The sequence below is a fragment of the Crassostrea angulata genome, chromosome 6, assembly GCF_025612915.1.
Source record: "Crassostrea angulata isolate pt1a10 chromosome 6, ASM2561291v2, whole genome shotgun sequence".
In the NCBI taxonomy this organism is placed as follows: domain Eukaryota; kingdom Metazoa; phylum Mollusca; class Bivalvia; order Ostreida; family Ostreidae; genus Magallana; species Magallana angulata.
Genome location: NC_069116.1, coordinates 32,871,920 through 32,887,953, shown reverse-complemented (window position 1 = coordinate 32,887,953; position 16,034 = coordinate 32,871,920). Strand labels below are relative to the sequence as shown.

The 16,034-nt window shown below is 37.4% G+C and overlaps 12 non-coding genes across 12 annotated transcripts; all 12 read left to right on the top strand.

The window, feature by feature from the left end:
• Positions 1 to 1,796: 1,796 nt before the first annotated feature.
• Trnak-cuu (transfer RNA lysine (anticodon CUU)) lies at positions 1,797 to 1,869 on the top strand. Its single transcript has one exon. It is a non-coding gene; the product is annotated as a tRNA-Lys (tRNA).
• Positions 1,870 to 1,939: 70 nt separating this feature from the next.
• Positions 1,940 to 2,013, top strand: Trnat-agu (transfer RNA threonine (anticodon AGU)). The gene has a single exon. It is a non-coding gene; the product is annotated as a tRNA-Thr (tRNA).
• Positions 2,014 to 4,196: 2,183 nt separating this feature from the next.
• On the top strand, positions 4,197 to 4,269 carry Trnak-cuu (transfer RNA lysine (anticodon CUU)). Its single transcript has one exon. It is a non-coding gene; the product is annotated as a tRNA-Lys (tRNA).
• Positions 4,270 to 4,339: 70 nt separating this feature from the next.
• On the top strand, positions 4,340 to 4,413 carry Trnat-agu (transfer RNA threonine (anticodon AGU)). The gene has a single exon. It is a non-coding gene; the product is annotated as a tRNA-Thr (tRNA).
• A 2,185-nt stretch (positions 4,414 to 6,598) lies between these two features.
• Positions 6,599 to 6,671, top strand: Trnak-cuu (transfer RNA lysine (anticodon CUU)). Its single transcript has one exon. It is a non-coding gene; the product is annotated as a tRNA-Lys (tRNA).
• A 70-nt stretch (positions 6,672 to 6,741) lies between these two features.
• Positions 6,742 to 6,815, top strand: Trnat-agu (transfer RNA threonine (anticodon AGU)). The gene has a single exon. It is a non-coding gene; the product is annotated as a tRNA-Thr (tRNA).
• Positions 6,816 to 8,998: 2,183 nt separating this feature from the next.
• Positions 8,999 to 9,071, top strand: Trnak-cuu (transfer RNA lysine (anticodon CUU)). Its single transcript has one exon. It is a non-coding gene; the product is annotated as a tRNA-Lys (tRNA).
• A 70-nt stretch (positions 9,072 to 9,141) lies between these two features.
• Positions 9,142 to 9,215, top strand: Trnat-agu (transfer RNA threonine (anticodon AGU)). Its single transcript has one exon. It is a non-coding gene; the product is annotated as a tRNA-Thr (tRNA).
• A 2,179-nt stretch (positions 9,216 to 11,394) lies between these two features.
• Trnak-cuu (transfer RNA lysine (anticodon CUU)) lies at positions 11,395 to 11,467 on the top strand. The gene has a single exon. It is a non-coding gene; the product is annotated as a tRNA-Lys (tRNA).
• Positions 11,468 to 11,537: 70 nt separating this feature from the next.
• On the top strand, positions 11,538 to 11,611 carry Trnat-agu (transfer RNA threonine (anticodon AGU)). The gene has a single exon. It is a non-coding gene; the product is annotated as a tRNA-Thr (tRNA).
• Positions 11,612 to 13,795: 2,184 nt separating this feature from the next.
• On the top strand, positions 13,796 to 13,868 carry Trnak-cuu (transfer RNA lysine (anticodon CUU)). The gene has a single exon. It is a non-coding gene; the product is annotated as a tRNA-Lys (tRNA).
• Positions 13,869 to 13,938: 70 nt separating this feature from the next.
• Trnat-agu (transfer RNA threonine (anticodon AGU)) lies at positions 13,939 to 14,012 on the top strand. Its single transcript has one exon. It is a non-coding gene; the product is annotated as a tRNA-Thr (tRNA).
• Positions 14,013 to 16,034: the final 2,022 nt, after the last annotated feature.

The window sequence follows — 16,034 nt, the reverse complement described above, 5'->3', positions numbered from 1 at the left end:
GAAGAGCCAACAGTGCTCATTAGTAACAAAATCACTTTGGTACATTATGAGGTTCTGTTTTCATCCGGAAAAAAGAAACGTCTGACTCGACTTTGTGTTTACAAAACCGCTTACTTTTAGACACCAAACGGAACAATACGGACGAAGATTGCTAACAGTATCTTGTTTGAGATGACACTTTTTCTATTAATTATTTCAATCGCAGTCGAATGGAATCATTGATAATTCAGGTTTCGGTAAGAAAAGTGTGTTCGTTCTCGACAATTACTTTATGTATATAAATCAAAACAATTTAATGGTCTCAAGAACTTAAAACTGAGGAAAATAGTACATTGCCTACTGTTGTCATATATTGAATTGGAAACAAGAAAATTCGCTTCGAAGAAGCTGTACTTAGCGCTTGGCGCGCCCGCGACAACCGTTTAACTACCACATTATTGTATGACTTTGGTTTGTTGATTGAATGATTAACTGAATTGGGTATGATTGCTAATTCCTAAAAATCGTTGACCAATGATACGTTTCGTCTTGAAAGTGACCTGGGGTTAAGAGCGCAATGATTGGTCCAATAAGTCACCAATTAACACCTCCGTACAGTCATCACTATCATAATGAGGGTAATTAAGTGCATATCCATAATTGCCTTAGGAAATTCAAGCAACAAGTAATTAATTTACCGATGAACCGATACAGTTCAGTTCTGTATTAACTTAAAGCTGTACAGCTTATCAGTGCTATAATTATCTAAATATAAACAATATACAGTAAAACTCGGTCATAGCGAAGTCCTAGGGACCAATGGAATTACTTCGTTATATCCGTAGTTCGTTATATCCGTATAACGAATTCGTAATAATAACTATAGCGAATTCATTATATACATATTTTCTTTCACAAGACTGCAATTTTTGCTAAGTGAGACTGAGAATGAAAAACAATCTTTTGATACCTTTGATAATCGGATTGTGAATTGAAGAATTTATGTGAAAATAAATTCATTCAAACTATTATGTTAAATGGTAGTGCATATTTTTTAAACTGTAAAGAACTTCGTTATAAAATTGTGAAATTTCGTTATCACTCATCTCTACGGTACTCAAAATCAGTTCGCTATATCCGTAAATTCGTTATATCCGAATTCGTTATAACCGTAAAATTTTGGAAATATTTGTTAAGCATTTTACCGGGGACTCAAAAACACTTCGCTATATTCGAAGATTTCGCTATATCCCTGATCGTACTAAACGAGTTTTACTGTACACGTACAGGTAGGTTAACAGGAGAATGTGACAGAAGTGTACATATGATATCAACATCTAATATGCTAAATCTGTTCTAATTTTTAAGCTAACAAGCATTAAAAAGCTGCAAAAGTTTAGACATTGAAGGTTTTTATCCCCCCAGTAATAAAGCTTAATGTATTTTTTGCGATGACCTTCGTGTATGGGACATATTAAGATAAAGCGAAGTTCGTCTTCAATAGAATATGAACATAGGAAACAACTTCATTTCACAATGTCATTTTTCAGTGCTTGTTTCAGTTCGAGTAATTTGAAAGGATGGTAGGATAATCAATTAAATGTTTTTGATACACATTCAGCGCCAAAAATCGGACCACGGTATTTCAGTCGGAGTCCATTTGATTTAACACTCAATCATTTATTTTTGTGTGTGATTAATTTGTGATATTAATTTCCGTTGCGGGTGACTGAATCCCGCCGAGAAGATGGACCGTAAAAGTGAAGCGAAGGACACAGGTGGGCCAAAGGCGACAAGGCGACCACAGGTAAATAACCGCCCGGCTAGCTCAGTGGGTAGAGCACGAGACTCTTAATCTCGGGGTCGTGGGTTCGAGCCCCACGTTGGGCGTATCATTTTCATTTTTATTCCTACCTTTCTTATCCTGGTTGATATGGTCGCTCTACTGGTCTATATATAAGGCTCCATAGCTCAGTTGGTTAGAGCGCCAGTCTAGTAAACTGGAGGTCGAGGGTTCGACTCCCTCTGGAGCCTTCAGCAGAGTGGCGCAGTGGAAGCGTGCTGGGCCCATAACCCAGAGGTCCGTAGATCGAAACTACGCTCTGCTAAACTTTTACGAATGCGTCAGATATCCAATGCTTCCCCTATCACGAATTCCACATGTACCACAGAGCGTTCCACAGAGCATCGCCTATCCATAAAACCCTTCTCTTTCAGGTACTCATCACTGTTTCGATCACATGTGTCCTCTGTTTCTTATGGAAGATGACCAATTCACTTCAGACGTTCTCTTTTTTTTAATCTCATTCAAATTAGCGTTCTTGCGAAAACTATTCATCGATGAATTGAAAGAATAAAATAAAACCCCACCAGCACATTGATGGGATGGAGAAAGCAGGCGGTATAGTTAGATCTTTGAAGAGCCAACAGTGCTCATTAGTAACAAAATCACTTTGGTACATTATGAGGTTCTGTTTTCATCCGGAAAAAAGAAACGTCTGACTCGACTTTGTGTTTACAAAACCGCTTACTTTTAGACACCAAACGGAACAATACGGACGAAGATTGCTAACAGTATCTTGTTTGAGATGACACTTTTTCTATTAATTATTTCAATCGCAGTCGAATGGAATCATTGATAGATCAGGTTTCGGTGGGAAAAGTGTGTTCGTTCTCGACAATTACTTTATGTATATAAATCAAAACATTTTAATGGTCTCAAGAACTTAAAACTGAAGAAAATAGTACATTGCCTACTGTTGTCATATATTGAATTGGAAACAAGAAAATTCGCTTCGAAGAAGCTGTACTTAGCGCTTGGCGCGCCCGCGACAACCGTTTAACTACCACATTATTGTATGACTTTGGTTTGTTGATTGAATGATTAACTGAATTGGGTATGATTGCTGATTCCTAAAAATCGTTGACCAATGATACGTTTCGTCTTGAAAGTGACCTGGGGTTAAGAGCGCAATGATTAGTCCAATAAGGTACCGATTAACACCTCCGTACAGTCATCACTATCATAATGAGGGTAATTAAGTGCAAATCCATAATTGCCTTAGGAAATTCAAGCAACAAGTAATTAATTTACCGATGAACCGATACAGTTCAGTTCTGTATTAACTTAAAGCTGTACAGCTTATCAGTGCAATAATTATCTAAATATAAACAATATACAGTAAAACTCGGTTATAGCGAAGTCCTAGGGACCAAGGGAATTACTTCGTTTTATCCGTAGTTCGTTATATCCGTATAACGAATTCGTAATAATAACTATAGCGAATTCATTATATACATATTTTCTTTCACAAGACTGCAATTTTTGCTAAGTGAGACTGAGAATGAAAAACAATCTTTTGATACCTTTGATAATCGGATTGTGAATTGAAGAATTTATGTGAAAAATAAATTCATTCAAACTATTATGTTAAATGGTAGTGCAAATTTTTTAAACTGTAAAGAACTTCGTTATAAAATTGTGAAATTTCGTTATCACTCATCTCTACGGTACTCAAAATCAGTTCGCTATATCCGTAAATTCGTTATATCCGAATTCGTTATAACCGTAAAATTTTGGAAATATTTGTTAAGCATTTTACTGGGGACTCAAAAACACTTCGCTATATTCGAGATTTCGCTATATCCCTGATCGTACTCAACGAGTTTTACTGTACACGTACAGGTAGGTTAACAGGAGAATGTGACAGAAGTGTACATATGATATCAACATCTAATATGCCTTACATAAATCTGTTCTAATTTTTAAGCTAACAAGCATTAAAAAGCTGCAAAAGTTTAGACATTGAAGGTCCCCCCCCCCAGTAATAAAGCTTAATGTATTTTTGCGATGACCTTCGTGTATGGGACATATTAAGATAAAGCGAAGTTCGTCTTCAATAGAATATGAACATAGGAAACAACTTCATTTCACAATGTCATTTTTCAGTGCTTTTTTTCAGTTCGGGTAATTTGAAAGGATGGTAGGATTATCAATTAAATGTTTTTGATACACATTCAGCGCCAAAAATCGGACCACGGTATTTCAGTCGGAGTCCATTTGATTTAACACTCAATCATTTATTGTTGTGTGTGATTAATTTGTGATATTAATTTCCGTTGCGGGTGACTGAATCCCGCCGAGAAGATGGACCGTAAAAGTGAAGCGAAGGACACAGGTGAGCCAAAGGCGACAAGGCGAACACAGGTAAATCACCGCCCGGCTAGCTCAGTCGGTAGAGCACGAGACTCTTAATCTCGGGGTCGTGGGTTCGAGCCCCACGTTGGGCGTATCATTTTCATTTTTATTCCTACCTTTCTTATCCTGGTTGATATGGTCGCTCTACTGGTCTATATATAAGGCTCCATAGCTCAGTTGGTTAGAGCGCCAGTCTAGTAAACTGGAGGTCGAGGGTTCGACTCCCTCTGGAGCCTTCAGCAGAGTGGCGCAGTGGAAGCGTGCTGGGCCCATAACCCAGAGGTCCGTAGATCGAAACTACGCTCTGCTAAACTTTTACGAATGCGTCAGATATCCAATGCTTCCCCTATCACGAATTCCACATGTACCACAGAGCGTTCCACAGAGCATCGCCTATCCATAAAGCCCTTTTCTTTCAGGTACTCATCACTGTTTCGATCACATGTGTCCTCTGTTTCTTATGGAAGATGACCAATTCACTTCAGACGTTCTCTTTTTTTTTTAATTTCATTCAAATTAGCGTTCTTGCGAAAACTATTCATCGATGAATTGAAAGAAAAAAATAAAACCCCACCAGCACATTGATGGGATGGAGAAAGCAGGCGGTATAGTTAGATCTTTGAAGAGCCAACAGTGCTCATTAGTAACAAAATCACTTTGGTACATTATGATGTTCTGTTTTCATCCGGAAAAAGAAACGTCTGACTCGACTTTGTGTTTACAAAACCGCTCACTTTTAGACACCAAACGGAACAATACGGACGAAGATTGCTAACAGTATCTTGTTTGAGATGACACTTTTTCTATTAATTATTTCAATCGCAGTCGAATGGAATCATTGATAGATCAGGTTTCGGTGGGAAAAGTGTGTTCGTTCTCGACAATTACTTTATGTATATAAATCAAAACATTTTAATGGTCTCAAGAACTTAAAACTGAGGAAAATAGTACATTGCCTACTGTTGTCATATATTGAATTGGAAACAAGAAAATTCGCTTCGAAGAAGCTGTACTTAGCGCTTGGCGCGCCCGCGACAACCGTTTAACTACCACATTATTGTATGACTTTGGTTTGTTGATTGAATGATTAACTGAATTGGGTATGATTGCTGATTCCTAAAAATCGTTGACCAATGATACGTTTCGTCTTAAAAGTGACCTGGGGTTAAGAGCGCAATGATTAGTCCAATAAGTCACCGATTAACACCTCCGTACAGTCATCACTATCATAATGAGGGTAATTAAGTGCAAATCCATAATTGCCTTAGGAAATTCAAGCAACAAGTAATTAATTTACCGATGAACCGATACAGTTCAGTTCTGTATTAACTTAAAGCTGTACAGCTTATCAGTGCAATAATTATCTAAATATAAACAATATACAGTAAAACTCGGTTTTAGCGAAGTCCTAGGGACCAATGGAATTACTTCGTTATATCCGTAGTTCGTTATATCCGTATAACGAATTCGTAATTATAACTATAGCGAATTCATTATATACATATTTTCTTTCACAAGACTGCAAATTTTGCTAAGTGAGACTGAGAATGAAAAACAATCTTTTGATACCTTTGATAATCGGATTGTGAATTGAAGAATTTATGTGAAAATAAATTCATTCAAACTATTATGTTAAATGGTGGTGCAAATTTTTTAAACTGTAAAGAACTTCGTTATAAAATTGTGAAATTTCGTTATCACTCATCTCTACGGTACTCAAAATCAGTTCGCTATATCCGTAAATTCGTTATATCCGAATTCGTTATAACCGTAAAATTTTGGAAATATTTGTTAAGCATTTTACCGGGGACTCAAAAACACTTCGCTATATTCGAGATTACGCTATATCCCAGATCGTACTAAACGAGTTTTACTGTACACGTACAGGTAGGTTAACAGGAGAATGTGACAGAAGTGTACATATGATATCAACATCTAATATGCCTTACATAAATCTGTTCTAATTTTTAAGCTAACAAGCATTAAAAAGCTGCAAAAGTTTAGACATTGAAGGTTTTTATCCCCCCAGTAATAAAGCTTAATGTATTTTTTGCGATGACCTTCGTGTATGGGACATATTAAGATAAAGCGAAGTTCGTCTTCAATAGAATATGAACATAGGAAACAACTTCATTTCACAGTGTCATTTTTCAGTGCTTTTTTCAGTTCGGGTAATTTGAAAGGATGGTAGGATTATCAATTAAATGTTTTTGATACACATTCAGCGCCAAAAATCGGACCACGGTATTTCAGTCGGAGTCCATTTGATTTAACACTCAATCATTTATTTTTGTGTGTGATTAATTTGTGATATTAATTTCCGTTGCGGGTGACTGAATCCCGCCGAGAAGATGGACCGTAAAAGTGAAGCGAAAGACACAGGTGAGCCAAAGGCGACAAGGCAAACACAGGTAAGTCACCGCCCGGCTAGCTCAGTCGGTAGAGCACGAGACTCTTAATCTCGGGGTCGTGGGTTCGAGCCCCACGTTGGGCGTATCATTTTCATTTTTGTTTCTACCTTTCTTATCCTGGTTGATATGGTCGCTCTACTGGTGTATATATAAGGCTCCATAGCTCAGTTGGTTAGAACGCCAGTCTAGTAAACTGGAGGTCGAGGGTTCGACTCCCTCTGGAGCCTTCAGCAGAGTGGCGCAGTGGAAGCGTGCTGGGCCCATAACCCAGAGGTCCGTAGATCGAAACTACGCTCTGCTAAACCTTTACGAATGCGTCAGATATCCAATGCTTCCCCTATCACGAATTCCACATGTACCACAGAGCGTTCCACAGAGCATCGCCTATCTATAAAACCCTTCTCTTTCAGGTACTCATCACTGTTTCGATCACATGTGTCCTCTGTTTCTTATGGAAGATGACCAATTCACTTCAGACGTTCTCTTTTTTTAAATTTCATTCAAATTAGCGTTCTTGCGAAAACTATTCATCGATGAATTGAAAGAAAAAAAAAACCCCACCAGCACATTGATGGGATGGAGAAAGCAGGCGGTATAGTTAGATCTTTGAAGATCCCAACAGTGCTCATTAGTAACAAAATCACTTTGGTACATTATGAGGTTCTGTTTTCATCCGGAAAAAGAAACGTCTGACTCGACTTTGTGTTTACAAAACCGCTCACTTTTAGACACCAAACGGAACAATACGGACTAAGATTGCTAACAGTATCTTGTTTGAGATGACACTTTTTCTATTAATTATTTCAATCGCAGTCGAATGGAATCATTGATAGATCAGGTTTCGGTGGGAAAAGTGTGTTCGTTCTCGACAATTACTTTATGTATATAAATCAAAAGATTTTAATGGTCTCAAGAACTTAAAACTGAGGAAAATAGTACATTGCCTACTGTTGTCATATATTGAATTGGAAACAAGAAAATTCGCTTCGAAGAAGCTGTACTTAGCGCTTGGCGCGCCCGCGACAACCGTTTAACTACCACATTATTGTATGACTTTGGTTTGTTGATTGAATGATTAACTGAATTGGGTATGATTGCTGATTCCTAGAAATCGTTGACCAATGATACGTTTCGTCTTAAAAGTGACCTGGGGTTAAGAGCGCAATGATTAGTCCAATAAGTCACCGATTAACACCTCCGTACAGTCATCACTTTCATAATGAGGGTAATTAAGTGCAAATCCATAATTGCCTTAAGAAATTCAAGCAACAAGTAATTAATTTACCGATGAACCGATACAGTTCAGTTCTGTATTAACTTAAAGCTGTACAGCTTATCAGTGCAATAATTATCTAAATATAAACAATATACAGTAAAACTCGGTCATAGCGAAGTCCTAGGGACCAATGGAATTACTTCGTTATATCCGTAGTTCGTTATATCCGTATAACGAATTCGTAATAATAACTATAGCGAATTCATTATATACATATTTTCTTTCACAAGACTGCAATTTTTGCTAAGTGAGACTGAGAATGAAAAACAATCTTTTGATACCTTTGATAATCGGATTGTGAATTGAAGAATTTATGTGAAAATAAATTCATTCAAACTATTATGTTAAATGGTAGTGCAAATTTTTTAAACTGTAAAGAACTTCGTTATAAAATTGTGAAATTTCGTTATCACTCATCTCTACGGTACTCAAAATCAGTTCGCTATATCCGTAAATTCGTTATATCCGAATTCGTTATAACCGTAAAATTTTGGAAATATTTGTTAAGCATTTTACCGGGGACTCAAAAACACTTCGCTATATTCGAAGATTTCGCTATATCCCTGATCGTACTAAACGAGTTTTACTGTACACGTACAGGTAGGTTAACAGGAGAATGTGACAGAAGTGTACATATGATATCAACATCTAATATGCCTTACATAAATCTGTTCTAATTTTTAAGCTAACAAGCATTAAAAAGCTGCAAAAGTTTAGACATTGAAGGTTTTTATCCCCCCAGTAATAAAGCTTAATGTATTTTTTGCGATGACCTTCGTGTATGGGACATATTAAGATAAAGCGAAGTTCGTCTTCAATAGAATATGAACATAGGAAACAACTTCATTTCACAATGTCATTTTTCAGTGCTTGTTTCAGTTCGAGTAATTTGAAAGGATGGTAGGATAATCAATTAAATGTTTTTGATACACATTCAGCGCCAAAAATCGGACCACGGTATTTCAGTCGGAGTCCATTTGATTTAACACTCAATCATTTATTTTTGTGTGTGATTAATTTGCGATATTAATTTCCGTTGCGGGTGACTGAATCCCGCCGAGAAGATGGACCGTTAAAGTGAAGCGAAGGACACAGGTGAGCCAAAGGCGACAAGGCGACCACAGGTAAATCACCGCCCGGCTAGCTCAGTCGGTAGAGCACGAGACTCTTAATCTCGGGGTCGTGGGTTCGAGCCCCACGTTGGGCGTATCATTTTCATTTTTATTCCTACCTTTCTTATCCTGGTTGATATGGTCGCTCTACTGGTCTATATATAAGGCTCCATAGCTCAGTTGGTTAGAGCGCCAGTCTAGTAAACTGGAGGTCGAGGGTTCGACTCCCTCTGGAGCCTTCAGCAGAGTGGCGCAGTGGAAGCGTGATGGGCCCATAACCCAGAGGTCCGTAGATCGAAACTACGCTCTGCTAAACTTTTACGAATGCGTCAGATATCCAATGCTTCCCCTATCACGAATTCCACATGTACCACAGAGCGTTCCACAGAGCATCGCCTATCCATAAAACCCTTCTCTTTCAGGTACTCATCACTGTTTCGATCACATGTGTCCTCTGTTTCTTATGGAAGATGACCAATTCACTTCAGACGTTCTCTTTTTTTTAATCTCATTCAAATTAGCGTTCTTGCGAAAACTATTCATCGGTGAATTGAAAGAAAAAAATAAAACCCCACCAGCACATTGATGGGATGGAGAAAGCAGGCGGTATAGTTAGATCTTTGAAGAGCCAACAGTGCTCATTAGTAACAAAATCACTTTGGTACATTATGAGGTTCTGTTTTCATCCGGAAAAAAGAAACGTCTGACTCGACTTTGTGTTTACAAAACCGCTTACTTTTAGACACCAAACGGAACAATACGGACGAAGATTGCTAACAGTATCTTGTTTGAGATGACACTTTTTCTATTAATTATTTCAATCGCAGTCGAATGGAATCATTGATAATTCAGGTTTCGGTAAGAAAAGTGTGTTCGTTCTCGACAATTACTTTATGTATATAAATCAAAACAATTTAATGGTCTCAAGAACTTAAAACTGAGGAAAATAGTACATTGCCTACTGTTGTCATATATTGAATTGGAAACAAGAAAATTCGCTTCGAAGAAGCTGTACTTAGCGCTTGGCGCGCCCGCGACAACCGTTTAACTACCACATTATTGTATGACTTTGGTTTGTTGATTGAATGATTAACTGAATTGGGTATGATTGCTAATTCCTAAAAATCGTTGACCAATGATACGTTTCGTCTTGAAAGTGACCTGGGGTTAAGAGCGCAATGATTGGTCCAATAAGTCACCAATTAACACCTCCGTACAGTCATCACTATCATAATGAGGGTAATTAAGTGCATATCCATAATTGCCTTAGGAAATTCAAGCAACAAGTAATTAATTTACCGATGAACCGATACAGTTCAGTTCTGTATTAACTTAAAGCTGTACAGCTTATCAGTGCTATAATTATCTAAATATAAACAATATACAGTAAAACTCGGTCATAGCGAAGTCCTAGGGACCAATGGAATTACTTCGTTATATCCGTAGTTCGTTATATCCGTATAACGAATTCGTAATAATAACTATAGCGAATTCATTATATACATATTTTCTTTCACAAGACTGCAATTTTTGCTAAGTGAGACTGAGAATGAAAAACAATCTTTTGATACCTTTGATAATCGGATTGTGAATTGAAGAATTTATGTGAAAATAAATTCATTCAAACTATTATGTTAAATGGTAGTGCATATTTTTTAAACTGTAAAGAACTTCGTTATAAAATTGTGAAATTTCGTTATCACTCATCTCTACGGTACTCAAAATCAGTTCGCTATATCCGTAAATTCGTTATATCCGAATTCGTTATAACCGTAAAATTTTGGAAATATTTGTTAAGCATTTTACCGGGGACTCAAAAACACTTCGCTATATTCGAAGATTTCGCTATATCCCTGATCGTACTAAACGAGTTTTACTGTACACGTACAGGTAGGTTAACAGGAGAATGTGACAGAAGTGTACATATGATATCAACATCTAATATGCTAAATCTGTTCTAATTTTTAAGCTAACAAGCATTAAAAAGCTGCAAAAGTTTAGACATTGAAGGTTTTTATCCCCCCAGTAATAAAGCTTAATGTATATTTTGCGATGACCTTCGTGTATGGGACATATTAAGATAAAGCGAAGTTCGTCTTCAATAGAATATGAACATAGGAAACAACTTCATTTCACAATGTCATTTTTCAGTGCTTGTTTCAGTTCGAGTAATTTGAAAGGATGGTAGGATAATCAATTAAATGTTTTTGATACACATTCAGCGCCAAAAATCGGACCACGGTATTTCAGTCGGAGTCCATTTGATTTAACACTCAATCATTTATTTTTGTGTGTGATTAATTTGTGATATTAATTTCCGTTGCGGGTGACTGAATCCCGCCGAGAAGATGGACCGTAAAAGTGAAGCGAAGGACACAGGTGAGCCAAAGGCGACAAGGCGACCACAGGTAAATCACCGCCCGGCTAGCTCAGTGGGTAGAGCACGAGACTCTTAATCTCGGGGTCGTGGGTTCGAGCCCCACGTTGGGCGTATCATTTTCATTTTTATTCCTACCTTTCTTATCCTGGTTGATATGGTCGCTCTACTGGTCTATATATAAGGCTCCATAGCTCAGTTGGTTAGAGCGCCAGTCTAGTAAACTGGAGGTCGAGGGTTCGACTCCCTCTGGAGCCTTCAGCAGAGTGGCGCAGTGGAAGCGTGCTGGGCCCATAACCCAGAGGTCCGTAGATCGAAACTACGCTCTGCTAAACTTTTACGAATGCGTCAGATATCCAATGCTTCCCCTATCACGAATTCCACATGTACCACAGAGCGTTCCACAGAGCATCGCCTATCCATAAAACCCTTCTCTTTCAGGTACTCATCACTGTTTCGATCACATGTGTCCTCTGTTTCTTATGGAAGATGACCAATTCACTTCAGACGTTCTCTTTTTTTTAATCTCATTCAAATTAGCGTTCTTGCGAAAACTATTCATCGATGAATTGAAAGAATAAAATAAAACCCCACCAGCACATTGATGGGATGGAGAAAGCAGGCGGTATAGTTAGATCTTTGAAGAGCCAACAGTGCTCATTAGTAACAAAATCACTTTGGTACATTATGAGGTTCTGTTTTCATCCGGAAAAAAGAAACGTCTGACTCGACTTTGTGTTTACAAAACCGCTTACTTTTAGACACCAAACGGAACAATACGGACGAAGATTGCTAACAGTATCTTGTTTGAGATGACACTTTTTCTATTAATTATTTCAATCGCAGTCGAATGGAATCATTGATAGATCAGGTTTCGGTGGGAAAAGTGTGTTCGTTCTCGACAATTACTTTATGTATATAAATCAAAACATTTTAATGGTCTCAAGAACTTAAAACTGAAGAAAATAGTACATTGCCTACTGTTGTCATATATTGAATTGGAAACAAGAAAATTCGCTTCGAAGAAGCTGTACTTAGCGCTTGGCGCGCCCGCGACAACCGTTTAACTACCACATTATTGTATGACTTTGGTTTGTTGATTGAATGATTAACTGAATTGGGTATGATTGCTGATTCCTAAAAATCGTTGACCAATGATACGTTTCGTCTTGAAAGTGACCTGGGGTTAAGAGCGCAATGATTAGTCCAATAAGGTACCGATTAACACCTCCGTACAGTCATCACTATCATAATGAGGGTAATTAAGTGCAAATCCATAATTGCCTTAGGAAATTCAAGCAACAAGTAATTAATTTACCGATGAACCGATACAGTTCAGTTCTGTATTAACTTAAAGCTGTACAGCTTATCAGTGCAATAATTATCTAAATATAAACAATATACAGTAAAACTCGGTTATAGCGAAGTCCTAGGGACCAAGGGAATTACTTCGTTTTATCCGTAGTTCGTTATATCCGTATAACGAATTCGTAATAATAACTATAGCGAATTCATTATATACATATTTTCTTTCACAAGACTGCAATTTTTGCTAAGTGAGACTGAGAATGAAAAACAATCTTTTGATACCTTTGATAATCGGATTGTGAATTGAAGAATTTATGTGAAAAATAAATTCATTCAAACTATTATGTTAAATGGTAGTGCAAATTTTTTAAACTGTAAAGAACTTCGTTATAAAATTGTGAAATTTCGTTATCACTCATCTCTACGGTACTCAAAATCAGTTCGCTATATCCGTAAATTCGTTATATCCGAATTCGTTATAACCGTAAAATTTTGGAAATATTTGTTAAGCATTTTACTGGGGACTCAAAAACACTTCGCTATATTCGAGATTTCGCTATATCCCTGATCGTACTCAACGAGTTTTACTGTACACGTACAGGTAGGTTAACAGGAGAATGTGACAGAAGTGTACATATGATATCAACATCTAATATGCCTTACATAAATCTGTTCTAATTTTTAAGCTAACAAGCATTAAAAAGCTGCAAAAGTTTAGACATTGAAGGTCCCCCCCCCCCAGTAATAAAGCTTAATGTATTTTTGCGATGACCTTCGTGTATGGGACATATTAAGATAAAGCGAAGTTCGTCTTCAATAGAATATGAACATAGGAAACAACTTCATTTCACAATGTCATTTTTCAGTGCTTTTTTTCAGTTCGGGTAATTTGAAAGGATGGTAGGATTATCAATTAAATGTTTTTGATACACATTCAGCGCCAAAAATCGGACCACGGTATTTCAGTCGGAGTCCATTTGATTTAACACTCAATCATTTATTGTTGTGTGTGATTAATTTGTGATATTAATTTCCGTTGCGGGTGACTGAATCCCGCCGAGAAGATGGACCGTAAAAGTGAAGCGAAGGACACAGGTGAGCCAAAGGCGACAAGGCGAACACAGGTAAATCACCGCCCGGCTAGCTCAGTCGGTAGAGCACGAGACTCTTAATCTCGGGGTCGTGGGTTCGAGCCCCACGTTGGGCGTATCATTTTCATTTTTATTCCTACCTTTCTTATCCTGGTTGATATGGTCGCTCTACTGGTCTATATATAAGGCTCCATAGCTCAGTTGGTTAGAGCGCCAGTCTAGTAAACTGGAGGTCGAGGGTTCGACTCCCTCTGGAGCCTTCAGCAGAGTGGCGCAGTGGAAGCGTGCTGGGCCCATAACCCAGAGGTCCGTAGATCGAAACTACGCTCTGCTAAACTTTTACGAATGCGTCAGATATCCAATGCTTCCCCTATCACGAATTCCACATGTACCACAGAGCGTTCCACAGAGCATCGCCTATCCATAAAGCCCTTTTCTTTCAGGTACTCATCACTGTTTCGATCACATGTGTCCTCTGTTTCTTATGGAAGATGACCAATTCACTTCAGACGTTCTCTTTTTTTTTTAATTTCATTCAAATTAGCGTTCTTGCGAAAACTATTCATCGATGAATTGAAAGAAAAAAATAAAACCCCACCAGCACATTGATGGGATGGAGAAAGCAGGCGGTATAGTTAGATCTTTGAAGAGCCAACAGTGCTCATTAGTAACAAAATCACTTTGGTACATTATGATGTTCTGTTTTCATCCGGAAAAAGAAACGTCTGACTCGACTTTGTGTTTACAAAACCGCTCACTTTTAGACACCAAACGGAACAATACGGACGAAGATTGCTAACAGTATCTTGTTTGAGATGACACTTTTTCTATTAATTATTTCAATCGCAGTCGAATGGAATCATTGATAGATCAGGTTTCGGTGGGAAAAGTGTGTTCGTTCTCGACAATTACTTTATGTATATAAATCAAAACATTTTAATGGTCTCAAGAACTTAAAACTGAGGAAAATAGTACATTGCCTACTGTTGTCATATATTGAATTGGAAACAAGAAAATTCGCTTCGAAGAAGCTGTACTTAGCGCTTGGCGCGCCCGCGACAACCGTTTAACTACCACATTATTGTATGACTTTGGTTTGTTGATTGAATGATTAACTGAATTGGGTATGATTGCTGATTCCTAAAAATCGTTGACCAATGATACGTTTCGTCTTAAAAGTGACCTGGGGTTAAGAGCGCAATGATTAGTCCAATAAGTCACCGATTAACACCTCCGTACAGTCATCACTATCATAATGAGGGTAATTAAGTGCAAATCCATAATTGCCTTAGGAAATTCAAGCAACAAGTAATTAATTTACCGATGAACCGATACAGTTCAGTTCTGTATTAACTTAAAGCTGTACAGCTTATCAGTGCAATAATTATCTAAATATAAACAATATACAGTAAAACTCGGTTTTAGCGAAGTCCTAGGGACCAATGGAATTACTTCGTTATATCCGTAGTTCGTTATATCCGTATAACGAATTCGTAATTATAACTATAGCGAATTCATTATATACATATTTTCTTTCACAAGACTGCAAATTTTGCTAAGTGAGACTGAGAATGAAAAACAATCTTTTGATACCTTTGATAATCGGATTGTGAATTGAAGAATTTATGTGAAAATAAATTCATTCAAACTATTATGTTAAATGGTGGTGCAAATTTTTTAAACTGTAAAGAACTTCGTTATAAAATTGTGAAATTTCGTTATCACTCATCTCTACGGTACTCAAAATCAGTTCGCTATATCCGTAAATTCGTTATATCCGAATTCGTTATAACCGTAAAATTTTGGAAATATTTGTTAAGCATTTTACCGGGGACTCAAAAACACTTCGCTATATTCGAGATTACGCTATATCCCAGATCGTACTAAACGAGTTTTACTGTACACGTACAGGTAGGTTAACAGGAGAATGTGACAGAAGTGTACATATGATATCAACATCTAATATGCCTTACATAAATCTGTTCTAATTTTTAAGCTAACAAGCATTAAAAAGCTGCAAAAGTTTAGACATTGAAGGTTTTTATCCCCCCCAGTAATAAAGCTTAATGTATTTTTTGCGATGACCTTCGTGTATGGGACATATTAAGATAAAGCGAAGTTCGTCTTCAATAGAATATGAACATAGGAAACAACTTCATTTCACAGTGTCATTTTTCAGTGCTTTTTTCAGTTCGGGTAATTTGAAAGGATGGTAGGATTATCAATTAAATGTTTTTGATACACATTCAGCGCCAAAAATCGGACCACGGTATTTCAGTCGG